Here is a 19,068-nt window from a genome sequence, read left to right on the forward strand (position 1 = left end):
GTCTCTAAACTTTTCAATTTGACTACTCTGAAGTTTAAAATACATTGTTGACTAGAGACTTCTTTCTTATATTTATTGGATTAGGAGTACAAAAAGGTGATATTTCTGGTGCCACATCATGCCATGGATTGTCAGTGCCCTATTTATCACTAAACCTTGAGTCAGTGCCCCACAAACTAATCACATTAGAGAAGCAATTCAGCAAAATCTAGAAGACATTTAGAAATGAATCCTTAGTATGTTCTTCCTCTATAAACACTTCTGGTACCAACATCTATCTATTAGGATTCAACAACAGGAACATACCAATGGAAGATATGCAATAAGATTTTTTTAATTTATTTATTTGAAAGTCAGAGTTACACAGAGGAGAGGCATGGAGAGAGAGAGAGAGAGAGAGAGAGAGAGAGAGAGAGAGAGAGAGACATGTCTTCCATCCAATGGTTCACTCCCCAAGTGGCCGCAATGGCCAGAGCTGTGCTGATCCTAAGCCAGGAGCCTCTTCTGGGTCTCCCATGCGGGTGCAGAGGCCCAAGAACTTGTGCCATCTTCTATTGCTTTCCCAGGCCATAGCAGAGAGCTGGATCAGAAGTGGAGCAGCCAGGACTCAAACTGGTGCCCACATGGGATGCTGGCACCACATGTAGCAGCTTTACCTACTAAGCCATGGCATCAGCCCCTGCAATAAGATATTAATTGCTAGAAGGTAGTTTATACAATTGTTAACAGGTGGCCTAGACCAGTGTAAAATCCATATGGTTGCTTATTAGGAATTACAGGCTGGAACTCCTGGGCATGAGCTGAAGATGCTTTCCATGGGCAGATTTTCTTCTTCAGAGAAGCCCCCACCTATTTTCAAAGAAGTTCAAATGATCGCCTTTTGTCATTCAGTATGAACTACAACCACATGTACTATATACCTTCACAGTAATCACACACACACAAAAACCTTTGATTGAGTAACTATGTATTATAACCCACTAAGTTAACATAAAAGCTACCACAATAAGCAACACGTTTATTATTTTTACTGGTAAACACAGTAAAATAATGTATTGATCTTGATTGATCTTTAATTACTGTACCACTAAATAACCAAATAACAGTTGAGGGAATATGTAATTGTGGAAGTGTATCAACTAACCAATCAAATAAAGATGATGGGACAGAATATCACCATGTAGCAGTCCCAATGAGTAAATACATTTAGGTATTGAATACAAATAAAATTGAAAGAAAACTAAACATTATCTATATTTGATAAAATGCCATAATACCTTTTATAACTTTGTCAAAGGAATAAAACTGAATCAGATTGTGCCTCATGTTTACCTGCCAATTTAACAAAATTACAGGTCAATGGTAAGAAGAAATTTTACACTGTAGTATGCATATAAAGTCAGTCATATTCAGACTGTGGAAAAGTATTCATGTCAAATAGTTCAAGTTAATCAATAGTTAAATCATAAAGAATGGATTTAGAATTGTATGCTAAAATAACCATAAAATCAATATAATTTTTGAATGAACAAGACAATAATTCCCAGGTGTGTACACTTTGGGAACACTCTGAGAAATGACTGGTTACATGATAGATTATTCATACTATTATTACATTTTCTAGAATGACAAATCAAAGATTTTATATATTTATGACTCCTATCCGGAGCCAATTCTATTTGGCATATGACTTCATATGAATTTTGAATTTCACTATGTGCATTATGTTTTTAAATTTTTTTCTCTTTATTTATTTATTTGATTTTCTATTTATTTATTTGCACTGCCTTTCCTGGCACATTAGTAGGGAACAGGATGGAAAGTGGAGCAGCTGAAACTCAAACTAATACTCCAATTTGGGAAGCGAATATCTGCAGTCCTGGCTTAACCTACTATGCTGCAATTTGCCAATCTGCAGCAACCCTCTGCCACAATGCTGGCCCCACTGTATGGATCCTTGATACTGAGGGGAAACATGAACATGAAAGTTATCATCATGTCCTAGGAAATCTCCTAGTTTTGATATATATTGTTTTGTAGCATTCAATATCCATTCTTCCTTTTAATTTCTGCTCCCAGCAGAACCATACATTTTCTGGAATGTGTTCCTTGTCTTCAAATGGAAATCATCCTATCATTCCTCACTCATGGTTTTGTGCCCACTGTGCAGGCTTGACAAATCACAGGTTATGAACGTTTGGCTAAAGTGGTACAAGGAAGGAAAAGGATTCATTTAGTCAACAAATATTTGTGACAAAATTAAACCAAATGCAATGCTTCCAATGACATTTTTCTCTTGCAATAGAATGTCACGTTCACATTGGCACTGACAAGCTGTGAGGATGTGAGTCTGGTTTTGCCAGCAGCCTTTGTATCAGCCATATGGATAGAGAGTTTGAGCATGAGAGAAACATATTCTTGACATTATCAATTTCATGAGTCCAGCATTGCTTCAAGCCGTAGACTTCCTGGTTATGTAAACCAGCAACTTTTCTGTTATGCTTAATCTTGGCTTTTCTTACTTGTAACTAAATGATCTTCAAATCACATATTGATAATATTTGACAATTTCTAGAACATAAAACACAGGGATACTTTGCATATCATAATAAAGGTCTGTCCTGTTGCTTAAGATTATAGTGCATGGAATTTTTGTGAACTGAAGGAATAGAACTGGAACAAGATTAGAGAAAATATCTTTTTATTGTAGTATATAAATATGTTCACAAAACCATGTTCTACTTTGTCAGACATTTTCTACTAAGTTGTTATAGTCAATAAAATATCTTAAAAATTTTACAAGTTAAATAATCTTTACATTTTCTTGATTTTTACTTCAGTTCCAAGGTTCTAGCTGTAGATAGTCTTGCTTTGGTATGGCTGGTGGACATCTAGATGGAAATATCTTAATGTCAGTTGGAATGTAGAATTAGAGTACAGAAAAACGTACAACTAAAGGAAGAGGTCATTTTGAGGTAGAAATCAAATGTGACTATTTACAAAAAGATTTCAACTCAGTGACTGTGACAAGACTAGAACTGAACTAATAGTACACAATAAGAGCCAATCAACAGGAAGTCCTGTGTGAGTAGGAATTGATAACCTTTAATTTTATAACTTTAAATTCCTTCAAGCTTTATGTATATGTTTTAAGAATCTATACATTTGCTTATAAAGTAACTACCCTAAAGTTAATATCTAAACTATAAACTCATCTTCTAGGATGTATATCAGGTGTAGAATCTAAAAGTAATACCTTATGTGGTATTATGATACATAAAAGAATGTACAAAGGACTTTTGGAAAACCATTCCCTGAGCATTTCCTTTTTATCAAAAGATATTGTTTAATAAGAAATTTATATGGATCAGGATTTTTAAATATGTTTTTAACAGAAATCCGACTTGTTTGCTATGAGTTCCACCTTTATTATACAGTCCTGAGCTGGGGTTCTAAAGCATGAATACACATCTCCATTATTACATGACTTCTTAGTTGCTGAGTCAATATTAAGACCCAAATATGTTTATCTTCATAGCTTCATTATGTCATATTTTCTCATTATTAGCAATAGGAATCTTGGTAATACTAGAAATAAGATAATGGCAGTACTCACAGTATAGTATGAAGCACAGTCTAATGTGATTATATAAATCACGTCATTTATTATTTGTAGGAATCCTAAGAGATGCTATATTGTTCTTGCCATTCAGCAGATGAACACACTTACCTGTTCCGCTGCCTCTTTAGGTAAATTACAGTCTCTCTCAGACAGCAAAGAATACACAATCAACCATTTTGAGTGTAAAGCCAAATCCTAACACAGAAAACTATACCATTGAAGCTGCAAATATGTCTTTTCTTGGTCACTTTGAAAATAAAAATATGTCTGAAAATTTTTTAAGAAACCTTTAAAGGTGTGATATCTCACAATTTCTAAATGATTAAAAAGAATAAACTAGAGCTGGCGCCGTGACTCACTTGGTTAATCCTCCGGATCCTATGTGGATGCCGGGTTCTAGTCCCAGTTGCTCTTCTTCCAGGCCAGCTCTCTGCTGTGGCCCGGGAGTGCAGTGGAGGATGGCCCAAGTGCTTGGGCCCTGCACTCGCATGGGAGACCAGCAAGAAGCACCTGGCTCCTGGCTTCGGATCAGCGCAGCCCTGATTGTGGCGGCCATTTGGGGGGTGAACCAATGGAAGGAAGGCTTTTCTCTCTGTCCTTCTCTCTCACTGTCTATAACTCTACCTGTCAAATAAATAAAAAATAAATAAACTATTTTAAAAGTTTATTCTAAAATTAGACTCATGTGCTTATTCTATTTGTGAGATCTTATTCACCAATATTATCTCAAAGAAATAGTGTATTCAGGGTTTCAAATTTTGGCATTGCAAATTATGTGATTTATTCTTAAAAGGAAAACAAAATATTTACTTTTTATAAGCATCATTTCTTTAAATCTTTAGTACTCTTTTGGCTTGATGAAATAGCTGTAACAGAAGTAAAGTGATAAATAAATATTGATAAAGCATTTAGTAATATACTTGTATTACTATGGTAATTCTAGAGAGCCTGCTTTTGTAAGCAGCCTAATACATGGAATATTTCCAAGAAGTGTTCTGAAGTCTAATAATTATCATCCCAGATGCTGGACTGTGTCTATGTGGGATGAGCTGAATGTGCTGTCACATCCAACAGAGTTGCCAATCTTAAACCAACTGTGACTATTCTCTGTACACTTCTCTCTCTGGGGCATTAAAAAAATCTTAATTAGCTTTTGTTTCCAAGCATGGCTTCTTTTTCATGATGTTACTTTCATTTTGCTAGGATTATTAGAATCAAATTGACCTTGACATTCCATCTATTACAATAAGTGCATATATTTGTGCAGCATTTAATTCAAGTTATTAACCTTACTAAGATAAAATCAGAGATTTATTAAAAACACAAGTGTCCCTTTAATACTGACGTGAGTTTGTTACATGCAATTCAGAATCATGTGGAGATATGATAAACTTACCAAAGTAGCTAACTTGTGCTTGAAGACTTGTTGATAACCTCAAAATGTTAAGAATGTATAAGAATAGAAGAAAAGGTGGCTATGATATTAAGAACCTATAATTATGACACATTCTTTCCTAAATTCTATATTCCACATGGCAAAAGCAAATAGTTGAATAAAATATATGTTCTATTTATCTTACAGAAAATTTTAAAAATTGCAGGATAACTTTTCCAAAGTTTCCAAAGAGGGCAGGGAATTACTACCGTGTAAAATATTCAGGCATTGTTCAGTCTAGAACTTTTTAACAATTTAACCTAAATGCATTTTTATTACAGACTGTCAAATTCAACTTCCTTAAAATGTGTCACACAATGAACTTTGACTTGGATGTATAACTTCACTTAGAGTTTATGATGAACCAACGATGTGTCAGCAGGATCAATTGTCAATGAAAGTAAAAGGACGATTGTCATTTACCTTTACGAGTATTAATAGTGTGTTTAACAAGTAACAATATTCATCCTCCTTTTAGCAGAGAAGATGCTTCCTAATGACATCTCATTGCATCACAGCAGGGGCACTCATTCTATTTGGGCATAATGGCTGAGCTAACATCAGTTTTTAAGAATGTATGCTATCATTATTCATTACAGTATTGTGCTGAAGCTTCTCTGGGAGGCAATAAAGAGCAAAATGTGTATTGTAAAGACCCTCATTTTCCCCCAAATGCTTGAATTAAGCTGCAGTCTGTGGTGTTCAGAGAATTGAGTTATGTTCTAAAGCAATGCTTCTTTTGGCGTACATCATGCCTGCAGATTGGGCTCTGATTAGCCTCTGAGTTTTCTAATACAGTCTATTGATTTTCTGCTACTGTAGCTGCCATTGGATTCTGTGTGCTGGCACGAGCATTCTATCCTTTGCATGGGAGAATGATGAATGGCTGTCTGTGAGGCTCCAAGCACATACTTATTTCCTCTTCAATAAGGACAACCGTCAATATCATTTAAACAGAGAAAAACACGGAGGCAACCCTGTGTGCTTATGGTCCAATTTGGGTTTTCTTCATACTCATGGTTAATTTTTGCTCCTGAATTATATAAGTTCTACAGAAGCTTGGTGATCATATCCAAAATCTTAAATTCTCTTACCCTCAGGTGGGTAGAGAATCAGCCTTGTTTTATAGATAAATATGCATCTTTTATACAAATATTATGAAAGTAATTTCATTTTTACTTTCCATTGGCCATGGCATGGATTTTAAATGTAGACTAGAACTAAAAAATAAACCAATGCCCTGAACTCATTTTTAAAAATTATCTTTGTAAATGAATGTGAAAAGTTACAATCATCTGGAACTTCCTCAACTTTTCAATAAAACTAGGTAATTTCTATACCAGTACACACTGATTTTTTTTTCCCCCAGGAAGAATTGAAGATTGCCTTAGATAAGTTTCATTGTAAGAAGAGTCTTGGAGATGGATTTTTGTGCAAGTGATTTGAAGATATGATCTTGGATGACACCTGTTGCAATGGGTACAGATGTGGATCCAGGTGAAGGCTGGCCTCAGTCTCATATCACAGGGAATCCTGGTTTGGAAATGGTGTTACTCAACAGGTCCACCTCAAGCTAGGGGCCAAGGCACTTTGTCATCCTTAGCAGTAAGTCATTGGTCACAGGCTGCCTCCTGTCAGGTAGACGGGGAGCATAATTCCCTTGACTTCTGCTAAGCAGTATCCCTTAGCTGAGGGCAATACTCAAGGGAGGGGACAATTGTTGGCTGCTGGAAGCCAACATGGAATAGCTGAGGAAAAAGTGGATCTGCCCACTTGTTGGTCTGAGCAGACAAGCAACAGGCTAAACAGATCAAGTTCACTCTGGTTTGACTTGTTCCCACAAAGAGATTGAAAGACTGAACACAGCACTCATTCAGTTTAAAATAAGTACCTATGCAACTCACTATAATTTATTTACCTAAAAGTAAAGAGTATTTTGAGATTATGGTTTAGCATGTAAATTGACCAACAAAGAAAATTTCGCAATTTCTGAGTGAAACAATCAAATGACATTCTGCACTATTTAAACCCACATTTATAATTTTAATAGTCGACAAATTACAAACATAAAATAATATTGTTGCCATATTACTGGTATTAATTTTTGCTCTTTTGAATAATTACCACCTAATGCCTTGTTTGTTTGCCTTGTTTGTTTGGTGCTTACTTGTTCTACAGGAAAAGAAAATACAAAATGATCCAATTCTGTTTCTCTCAATTTTATTTAGGAGATAAAGACTAAATAAATAATCTGGTTGTTCAACAACAACACCAAAACAGTAGTAAGCATGATATAAACTGAAATTTTCAAAAGTTTTAATGGAACAGTTAGTTGATAACTTTGGAAGTTGGAATTATCTTTCTATAACATTACAGTCCTTAAATGGTATGTTAATCTGAGCTACCCAAGACAGAATTATCCACAGACTAGAACTGAATGATGTGCTAAGAAGAGATAGGATCTACTTTTAAAAGAATACAGATGTGATCCTTCAAATGCCTATGTACTGTGTTGTATTAAAGGAGAGATGGTTAGCACTCGCCTCCACAAGGATGAAAGAGACCCTTGGGCCTTACAACACACATACAGTTAAGGTATTGCCACCTACTTTAAATGCATATGTACTTACTTAGAAGTGTTGGTTTGGTTTCATAATTATTTTTACTAAAAACCTAACCCGTGTCATTTTTCCCCTAAAACTACAGTTTTACTTTTATTCTTTCCAGACAGGTACATATATGTAAATGTATACATACATATACATGCATATATATATATTTACAACTTCTCATATTAATGGCAGAAGACTTTCACATATGGAATTTTTAAATACTACTGGCATCAAACACTCTGATATGCTAATACCAGTATGAAATGACTGGCTATTTGAATTCTAGACTGATTTCACATCAAAACAGACTAGTGGTTAAGCCTATTTTTGGATGTTCCCTAAATAGATGACTCAAGGGTTTAAATTACTATCAATCCCATTTTGCCTTGGCTTCTTGGTATTTGTGCTACACAGGAGTCTCTAGTATTGATTACAAGTCATATGAAGTTAGACTGATATGCTTCCTTCCAAAAATGAATTATGCCAGAAATTCAAGGTTAATGAAGCAAGCTCATTACAGCACACCTCTTTGGGGCATTCCTTTCACTTTAGATAAGTAATTGAGGAGATTAGACAGGTGGAGGCACTCAATGTGATACACTCGTACACATCTTCAGGCTAAGAGTGTGTGAAATTATAAGAATAGATTAGGAGAAAAATTGTTTTGATGATACCAGTCCACTCTATCCAACAGAAAATGAATCGTTCAGTCATATCAAGAAAATTATAATCCAAAATTTGGTCTTCAGGTCTGTTGGAGGGAATGCTAAAATCTTGTGAACTTAAACGTGATAGGATACCAACCAGTCAAGCTTACTCCTTGCTGATTATGTACAACCATATCAACATAATAGCCGACTATATTTTAGGAAATCTTAAAGAATTGATGATGCAATATTTGTGTAAATATAGCATCCATCCATTGCTAATTAAATACTACCATCCTTGTGTGATTGATCAATTCAGCAATATTAACAATTTACCAAGAAGTATATGTCCTCTCTGGTGTGTTGTTAAAGACAGACTGGGGCCACTTAATAAATAGCTGTGCAATTTTGATTAAATTAGTTAAGCTCAATATGCTTTAGACACCTCACACTTAATGTACAGATAACAATAATAAACTCTCCTTGGAGATGATAGATGTACCACTCAGAAGAATATCTGATACATAGCAGTATTCATTTTTAACATTCAACAATTCCATTTTAAGTAATAATCTTAAGAAAATTATTAAGGAGGCAAAGATACTTAGTGTAAAATTATTTGTGATAGTAGAAAACTATAAATAATCTTGAGATCACAACACTGAAATTTCAGTGACTAAATTAAATTCCTAAAATGGAACCTTATAATATGTAAAATGGCATCATGGAAATGCTGTTATTGAGTCAAAATATATTAATACATTAATCACTGAGATAAACAAATAGATTAAAATGGTATGTGAAGTATGACTTTAATTTTATTTAAAAATACATACATGTAGATAAATGAAACAATTTGATAAGTATAAACACAAGGTTAAGGTTGAATACCCTTGAATGTAGATGTATGGATAATTTTATATTTTCATGGTATCATATTACATTTTCTGATTGTTTTTAAATAAATAAGATTTTCTTTTAAAGAAGGGGATAAATTAATTTCATTAGTCTTAAAAATTCTTTAATCTTCTAATTGATCTTGTAAGAGTTGCACCCTTAAAGAACAATTATTTTATATAAAAATTATGTATATTCAGCAAAATTTGTGTAGCCCGTGTAAGAGAAATGCTTTATATAAAGTCTTCTCTTCTTAAATGTAACCACATAAAAATTATAGATCTTTTCCACAATATTCACATAATATTATAGTGATAAATTATTACCTGACCACACTTATGTATTAGAGCAATAAAAATAGCCTTCTTACAATACACTTAGCAATCTAGAAAAACAGAAACTTGATAAAACCTTTACCAGAAACTAATAAAAAATGGCTCGTGTACAGTGTGCATAACAATAGCTTTTTCTTGGCACCAGGAGTAAGATCTTCAAGAGTACAAGAACTATGTTTTGAACTTTTAGACACATATTTTCAATTGTAACATTGTCATGCACACTGCAATACCATGAGACAATGCTGTTTTACAAGAAATAGTTCTGTTTCCTATTGAAACATTCTGTGATGTGTCTGGTAGTAAGAATTTGAGCACATATCCATAACATCACCAAAATAAATTGAAAAGGCAATTAATATTTCATGCAGTCAAAAGTGCACTTGGCATTAGTTGATGATAGAGAATAAAATGTATAGCATGTCTATAATTTAATGAGAGACTTTTATCAAAAGACATGATTTCATCTTGAAAAACACAAGAGAATAATTCTATTTGTGAGAAATGTAATGAAGTTTACTATCACTCAACATCTGAAAGAGTTTGATTGACATGATGAGCCCTTATCTAAAGCAAGATGTATGACACCGTTGGGCCTTCATCTACTCATTCGTTCATTCATTCATTCATAGCAACTGGCACCCATATGGGATGCCGGCCCTGCAGGTAGCGGCTTTACCTGCTATGAGGGCGAAAATAGCTTAATGATAGCTAGAATTGAAGAATATACCTGTTGGAAGGGGTTGGCAGTTAATCTTGGCAGTAGACAAAGAACACTGCGCTAGTCAATCTCTTGTACTATAATGAAATATCTATCATAAGCTACTTATGAAGGAAGTAAGTTTACTTTGGTTTACAGATTCGGAGGTTCAAAGTCCAAAATCAGGCTGCCCCATTGGTTTAGTGTCTGGTGATGGCATTCTAGCTGACAGAATCTCAAGCTTATACACAGCACCACATTTTGCCTGTCCATATAATGTCACCGTAATTCAATTATTGAATCTCCAATCCAAAAACCTACAATACAATCTAATCGCTTCTAAAACGGCCAACTCTAATCATCATAATTGGAGTAAGCTTCCATCCTCATAACACCATTAAGAAAAGACATTGGGACCAAATCTTTAATGCATGGGCCTTTAGAGGACACTGAAGCGAATTTCCAAACCACATCTTTCCACCCCTACCGGTTAAAGGTTCATGTGCATTTTCCAGTGCAAAATATTTTTACTCCATCCCCCAAAATAAATTTTTTATGTTCTGGCCAGCGCCGCCGCGGCTCAATAGGATAATCCTTCGCCTGCAGTGCCGGCACCCTGGGTTCTAGTCCCGGTTGGGGCGCCGGATTCTGTCCCGGTCGCTCCTCTTCCAGTCCAGCTCTCTGCTGTGGCCTGGGGGTGCAGTGGAGGATGGCCCAAGTGCTTGGGCCCTGCACCCACAAGGGAGACCAGGAGAAGCACCTGGCTCCTGGCTTTGGATCAGCGTGGTGCACCAACCGCAGCAGCCATTGGGGGGGTGAACCAACAGTAAAGGAAGACCTTTCTCTGTCTCTACCTCTCTCACTGTCCACTCTGCCTCTCAAAAAAAAAAAAAATTGTGTTCTAGCATTGTTCTACCTCAAAAGTCCAAGTCTAATGTCTCATCTGAGATTCAAATCAAAGTCCTCCAGTTGTAACTCCCCAAAAATATATCATATACTTCCAAAACACAATGGCAGGACAGGCACAAGGCACATATTTGCATTCCAGAAAGGGATAATAGACATGTAGAAAGGATTCATTTTACAAGACCAAAACCCATCAGAGAAAACGTTCAATCATAAAGCTCCATGTCCAGCATTTTGGGCACACTGTGACCAGTGAGCCCGGCAAGGAGCTTGGGCAGCCACATCCTTACAGCTTTGCTGGTGACAACCTATACTTTAGCTCTTAAAGTTGTAGTCTTGGGACCAGAGCTGTGGCTTAGCAGGTAAAGCCGCCACCTGCAGGGCCGGCATCCTATATGGGTGCCAGTTTGGGACCCGGCTGCTCCACCTCCGACCCAGCTCTCTGCCATGGCCTGGGAAAGCAGTAGAAGATGGCCCAAGTGCTTGGGCCCCTGCACCCCCGTGGGAGATCCGTAAGAGGCTCTTGGCTCCTGGCTTCGGATCAGCACAGCTTCGGCCATTGCGGCCATCTGGAGAGTGAACCAGCGGTTGGAAGCCTCTCTCTCTCTCTCTCTCTCTCTCTCTGTGTCTCTCTTTCCATGTGCCTCTGCCTCTTGGTAGCTCTGCATTTCATAATAAATAAATAAATCTTTTAAAAAGAAAGAAAGAAAGAAAGCTGTAGTCTCATCCCTGAAGCTCCACGAGGCATTTCTCTGTTGGGGACTGTCTCTGGCAAGTATGACCCCCCACATTTCCACTTGGTTTGTTCTGATAGCTTTCTGTAGAGGTTACGCCCATGGACAATCCTCTACCTAAGCCGTGGGATTGTCCAAGGCATCCTTGAAAGTCTAGGTGGAGGGCTCTATGCTTCTATAGTTCTGTTAGTCTCCACCTATATGGCTGTTCTTGGCTCCAGTTTTTGAGGCTGAAGTTGCACATTGCTGGTGGTTTTACCACCATGGGTTCTCTACAGAGGCTTTACCCTCACAGCTTCTCTACACAACGCCCTTAACAGAGACTTTATACACAGGCTCCTCTCCAACCCTGAAGCATAACTCTCTGCTGCCTCAGGCTTTTCTTTGAAATTTTTGTAGAAGCTGCCATGACTTTAAAATTCTTGGACTCTTTGTGCCTGCAAAATCAATATCATGCGGGTGACACCAAGGTTTGGTAACAGCATAGGTTGTGCTGGACCCATTTACACCAGGGCTGCCGTGGCCTCAAAACCCGGCTGGAAAGGCAATGAGAGGCTATCTCTAGGTGCGCAGGGCAGGCCAAGGCTGTTTCATGGACAGGTTCTGCCATGTAAGATCTTGGGAGCAAGCTTGGACTTCTTGGACTCTCAAGGGACTGTGAAGGGAAGGACAGCCCCAGAGATCTCTGAGATGCCTTTGGAATCTCTAGTTGTCTTGCTTATTAGCATGTTGTTGACTTTTATCTACACTAATTTCTTCAACACGTGGGTCTTCCCCTGTCTCCAAGTCGCTTTTTCTTCATTTCTTCACTCTGATCAGGCTGGAAAATCTTTGCCAAAATTCTCACTGTAAAACTGACTAAAAGAGGCTAATAATATACATGCCAGGGCCTTCATGTTTTTCTGTTTTGAAATATCTTCTGTCAAATAATGTAGTCCACCATTTTTAAGTTGAGGCTTCCACGGAGCCTCAGGACAGGGGCACATAGTCAGGTGCTTTGCCACAGCAAAACCTGGTGGCCTTTAGTCAGAATTCCAGTACAACCCTCATCTCCACCTGAAACCTCATTAGCATGGCCTTTGCTGTTCACATTTCAATCACTATTCTGTCACAACTGCTTAGCTTATCTCTGAGATATTCCAACTCTTTTCTAGCTTTCTTATCTCCTAAGCCTAAAACGGAATTTCTCATGACATTTTGCTTATAGGATTTAAAGCTTTTCCTAGTCTGATACTCAAAACTCACCTAAAATCTACCAGTTAACCAACTCCAAAGATGCCTTCACATTATTAGGTATAGTTAGAACAACAATCCAGGGCCAGCATCCTGGCGTAGCAGGTTAAGCCACTGCCATATGGGCGGTGGTTCATGACCCAGCTGTTCTACTTCCAATCCAGTTCCCTGCTGGATTTGAAAATGGCCCAGGTACATGGATTCCTGCCACTCACACAGGAGACCTGGAAGAGGCTACTGGCTCCTGACTTCAGCCTATCCTAGCCCTGGCTGTTGCGTTCATCTGCAGAGTGAACCAGCAGATGAAGGATCCTATCTTTCTGTCTCTCCTCTCTCTCTCTCTACCTTTGACTTTCAAAATAAATAAATAAATCTCTAAAAAAACCTCCAGTCTGGATTATTTTTTGTCACTACAACACCATACCTAAGATGAGATACTTATGAAGAAAGGAGATTTGGTTAAACTCACAGTTTTGGAGGTTCACAGCCCAAGATAAGGTGTTCCTATTGGTTCATCATCTAGTGATGGCATTCTTACTGACAGAATCAGAGGCAGCATACAACATCGCATGGCAAGAGGGAGTGCTTATCTTATCTGTATCACCGTATAAAGCCACCATGGTTTGATTAAAGGGGATCCACTCCAACCATCTAATCCTACCCTAACAACCATAATAAAGTTAAGAGTTTGGTGACAAAACCCTTAATACATAGATCTTTGGGGGACACGCATGTTAACATACAAAAAATAGAAGGACTTATGCTGTGGTTTCATTTGAAATGAAATATGATAAAGCCAAACGTTGAACCAAAAGTCTAATGCCTTCTTCTCAATTTAAAGGAAATTTTTGTTGTGTTGAAGATGGAAATATCAGATAATTTCTTGAACTTAAAATTTTCCCAATTTTTTTCTTACTATTTGTTGAATTCTTTACTTACTAGAGGGTTAAGCTTATGATTATAAAACAAACTCAAAGTACACCATAGTAAAAAAAAATAATAGAAAGAATTAGTAAGGAAGAGGGAAGGTCAGAGTACGGGCTGGAGGGAGGGTATAATCAGAAGTGTCACTATGCTCCTAAATCTGCATATATGAAATACATGAAATTTTCTCACCTTATATAAATACAAAAAACTATTGTAAATATAAAACAAAATCCTTCCTACTGTGAGTTTACAATCCCCACTCAAAACCCAAACCCTAATGATGGTTGGCTGTCTTACAAATGCACACAGCACTTTTCAATGCCAAATACCTGGAAGCACACGTCAGGCGTGATTATCACCAGCCTACACTATATGCCAATTTATCTCACAGGGGCTCTGGGACTAGGTACATGTTGTTAGCTCTCAGTGCCAGCAAATCAAGTGCAGCAGAACCCTTCCTGAATCTGTTCATGGGTTTCAATGTATGATTGTGTGGTTTTAGTTTGTATAGCTCATATTGCAGAAGTAGGTTTACATTTATCTAAAGAAAAAGTAAAAGATAAAGAACTAATATCTGATCACATATCATTCTGGGACTAAGTGCCAAAATTCATATACTGTAACTCAAAATCTATTTCAAAATTTTAATTTCCATAGAGTTAGAAGGGCAAAATTCCAGCTTGCTCCTCATTCACTTATAAAAAGCAGAGAAGCACATCCCTCTCCATCTTTTAATGATTATCCTCTTATACTTAAGGAAGTGCTTGCTAGCTATCTTCCAAAATATATACTCTCTTTCATACTGGTACACACATCTGGAAAATTCTTCCTCTGGATTAAATGCTACTTCTAATAAGTAAATCATAAAAAGCTACTGTTTTCACAAAGTGTTTTCTTTTTAATTGGATAATAACCTAAACATTTTCTTATCGCTATCTTCTCTAGCTTTCAAACCCCTATTTCACAGTTTTTTTAAATTGCAAATTATGTAAATATAAGAGTTCCAATTTATGGATTTACATCTGTGACAGTTAAACACCTCAGTTATCAACAAATTTGTAAATCATCATTTATTAAAAAAATTCTACTTTACGTTTCAGAATCTGAATCAGGATGGTTTAGATAGAATGAACTAGTTGATTTCATCTGAAATATTTACAGCGTGCTTTTTCTTTTTTTTTAAAAAAACTTTTATTTAATGAATATAAATTTCCAAAGTACAGCTTATGGATTACAATGGCTTCCTACCCATAACGTCCCTCCCACCCGCAACCCTCCCCTTTCCCACTCCCTCTCCCCTTCCATTCACATCAAGATTCATTTTCGATTCTCTTTATATACAGAAGATCAGTTTAGCATACATTAAGTAAAGATTTCAATAGTTTGCTCCCATAAAGAAACATAAAGTGAAAAATACTGTTTGAGTACTAGTTATAGCATTAAATCTCAATGTACAGCAAACTAAGGACAAAGATCCTACTTGAGGAGTAAGTGCACAGTGACTCCTGTTGTTGACTTAACAAATTGACACTCTTGTTTATGGCCTCAGTAATCACCCTAGGCTCTTGTCATGAGTTGCCAAGGCTATGGAAGCCCCCTGGGTTCACCGACTCTGATCATTTTTAGACAAGGCCATGGTCAAAATGGAAGTTCTCTCTTCCCTTCAGAGAAAGGTACCTCCTTCTTTGATGACCCGTTCTTTCCACTGGGATCTCACTCGCGGAGATCTTTCATTTAGGTTTTTTTTTTTTTTTTTTTCCCCAGAGTGTCTTGGCTTTCCATGCCTGAAATACTCTCATGGGCTTTTCAGCTGGATCTGCATGCCTTAAGGGCTGATTCTGAGGCCAGAGTGCTGTTTAGGACCTCTGCCATTCTATGGGTCTGCTGTGTATCTCACTTTCCATGTTGGATCATTCTCTCCCTTTTTTATTCTATCAGCTAGTATTTGCAGACACTAGTCTTGTTTATGTGATCCCTTTGGTTCTTAGTCCTATCATTATGATCAATTGTGAATAGAAATTGATCACCGGGACTAGTGAGATGGCATTGGTACATGCCACATTGATGGGATTGAATTGGAATCCCCTGGTATGTTTCTAACTCTACCGTTTGAGGATAGTCAGCTTGAGCATGTCTCAAATTGCAGCGTGCTTTTTCTCATTTCATTTGACACCAAGAAATCTGATAAAGAACTTTTGATTTTTAAAGTATCATAGAAAGTGCAAAGCAAAAGCAGACCAGCAATCAATCACCAATTTCATTCTATCACTTTATTATTATTGCTCTTTTATTCTATCAATTCAAATTTCTTTTCTCACATTTCATGTAGCTGATCTGGAGTTATTTACTTAAGTTATTTTAACATCCAATTTTTCATGTTAATTGGATTATTTGGTAGGGTTATGGGAAGCCCAAATTAGGATAGGATATATGAAAAAGCAAGGACATTGCAGACTTTAATTTTCTTTTCTTTTTTTTTTCCAGGCAGAGTGGACAGTGAGAGAGAGAGACAGAGAGAAAGGTCTTCCTTTTTCCGTTGGTTCCCCTGCCACCAGTGGCCACCATGGCCAGCACGCTGCGGCCAGCACACCACACTGATCCGAAGCCAGGAGCCAGGTGCTTCTCCTGGTGTCCCATGCTGGTGCAGGGCCCAAGCACTTAGGCCATCCTCCACTGCACTCCCAGGCCGCAGCAGAGTGCTTGTTTGGAAGAGAAGCAACCAGGACTAAAACCCAGTGCCCATATGGGATGCTGGCTCCGCAGGCAGAGGATTAACCGTTGAGCCATGGCGTCTGCCCCTGTAATGTCTCTTTTTTTATTCTTCTCTTAAAAGCTCCTTGCTAAATTATACTACCCTAGAAGCAATATTATGTTTGTGTAACTAAGTTTGTATAGTATTGTACAAATTCGTTTTACTGGATATTAGCTAATACAGCTATTGGCTAACATACAGACATACTAAACATTAAAATTTTTCTTTTAAAATACCTGCTTGTCAATTGATATGACCATTTATTGGGTTGATACACAAAATTCAATTTTTGTTTTTTGTTTTTTCTTTTTTTGCATTTTTTCTCCTAGCACTTGACGGAAATGGTACATTGAGCCAGTCACACAGCTTTACTCTATATCTAGGTGATGGAGGGACTGCAAGTGAAATTGAGCTTTGCACTATCTGAACTGTGGAGCAACAATGAAAAACAAGCCATATTTCAAATGTTCTCATGTATTTTGTCCTTCAATAAAAGTCAAGACCTAAAAATGTCAAATCAATTGATTAAAAGAGAAAACAAACTCACTCATAGTCTGATATTTTCACCTAAGGTAGGTAGCATGGGGGCACGAGAATGGATTCATCATCATGAGTTGTGTGACTGTGGGAAATTTGTTTAAATGTCATGGACTCCAGTTGCCTAATTGGCAGTTTGTCCTAGGAACATCAAGTGATGATTGGCTTTATGATTCTGAAATCAAATAATATTCGTATACTTGTAAGATTATGAATATCCTCCAAATAACGGGTGTAAAACGTCATTAACAGAAAAAACACATGGTCCAGCATTGTGGTATTACTGATAGAGCGGCTGCCTGCAACACTCGCTGCGTTCTGTATGGGCACTGATTCATGTCCTGGCTGCTTTATAGAAAACGGCCCAAGTGTTTGGGCCCCCATCCTCCATGTGGCGACCTGGAAGAAGCTCTTGGCTCCTGATCTGTAGGCCTCGCTCAGCACTGGCCATTGCAGCCATCAGGGAAGTGAACCAGCAAATGGAAGATCCTCTCTGTCTTAATACCTCTGGGTCACTAACTGACTTTCAAAATAAATAAGTCTTAGAAACACGCACACAAAAATAACATGAAGAAAATAATCTAATATTATGAATTTAAGGAAAGTAACGTAACTATATGATTATTCTGATCTCTAAAATGTGGTTCAGAAAAATGACCTGCTAAAATTTCCATATTTTGCCCAATTTTTGCTTTTTAAATGTTGAAACAAAAAACAGAAATCTACAGAAGCAATTTGGATTAAATGCAGCTGTGTCTGATATGTATTTAAATCATATTATGTCTACATCTAGTAGACAACAACAAATATATATATCAATTAAGATCTCAGCAAAATTGTTGCATTTGTAAGATCTTTCCTAAGATAGACCCTGATTTGAATAAGTGTGAAGAGTCTAGTTTACTCCCAGGGGAAACTCAGGCCCTTCAGAAATGTTTTGAGGTTTACAAGCCATATGACTGGGACAAAATGTTGTGTTGTAGGATAAAATAAAATAACATTTGCTCTTAATCAAGGCTTTCCTAGTTCTAATCCTTTTTCTGAAGGATTTCATGACTTATTGTTTGTGAGTTCCATTACAGCATTCTTTTTACAGATGAGGAAACTCAGGTAAGTTAGCTTGGTAAAGGTATTAGAGGTACTAAGACAGCAAGTCTAGGAGAGAATCACATGTGATCAAATCACGTCTGTCTGGTCATTCACTTTGTAGATGGCTGGCCCATTTTCTATTCACTTTAACACAGTACTAGTGCTCTATATATCAGATAAGAGTCTAAATGAACAGTTCAAGTGATCCAGTTGCTTTGATATGAGCATTATTATTGTCTTTCTCAGTTGACTTTATTAACATGGCTAAAACATTGGTTTTTGATTTGCTTTCTTCTTTTGTGTTGTAGAGGTGGTGGGGGAGAGAGAGGGAGAAAAAGATGGAGAGAGAGGGAAGGAGCGCAAGAGGTCACTTCTAGTTTCACTGGCTTACTCTCCCAATGCCTGCAATAGTTCAGGCTGGACTAGGGCCAGATGCAGGAGACAGAAAATCAATCCAGATCTGTAATGGGGGAGGCATGGACTCACTAACTTCAGCTATCACTTGCTGACTCCCAGCGTTCTCATTGGCATAAGCTAGATTTAGGAGTTGGAGGCTAGAATTAAAGTCAGGTACTTTGATGTCGGATTTTGGTATCTTAGCCACGAGGTTCAACACTTGCCACCTTCTTTGTGCATTTGCTG

The 19,068-nt window shown here is 37.3% G+C and overlaps 1 long non-coding RNA gene and 1 other non-coding gene across 2 annotated transcripts; one reads left to right on the top strand and one right to left on the bottom strand.

Moving 5' to 3' along the window:
• Nucleotides 1-489: 489 nt before the first annotated feature.
• On the bottom strand, nt 490-5,007 carry LOC127483221 (uncharacterized). Its single transcript, XR_007909310.2, has 3 exons — nt 3,982-5,007; nt 2,819-2,891; nt 490-849 (listed from the first exon to the last, which is right to left on the bottom strand). It is a non-coding gene; the product is annotated as an uncharacterized lncRNA (long non-coding RNA).
• A 2,559-nt stretch (nt 5,008-7,566) lies between these two features.
• On the top strand, nt 7,567-7,691 carry LOC127483350 (U6atac minor spliceosomal RNA). The gene has a single exon (XR_007909544.2). It is a non-coding gene; the product is annotated as a U6atac minor spliceosomal RNA (small nuclear RNA).
• The last annotated feature ends 11,377 nt before the right edge of the window (nt 7,692-19,068 follow it).

Source organism: Oryctolagus cuniculus, chromosome 8 (genome assembly GCF_964237555.1).
Source record: "Oryctolagus cuniculus chromosome 8, mOryCun1.1, whole genome shotgun sequence".
NCBI classification, from domain to species: domain Eukaryota; kingdom Metazoa; phylum Chordata; class Mammalia; order Lagomorpha; family Leporidae; genus Oryctolagus; species Oryctolagus cuniculus.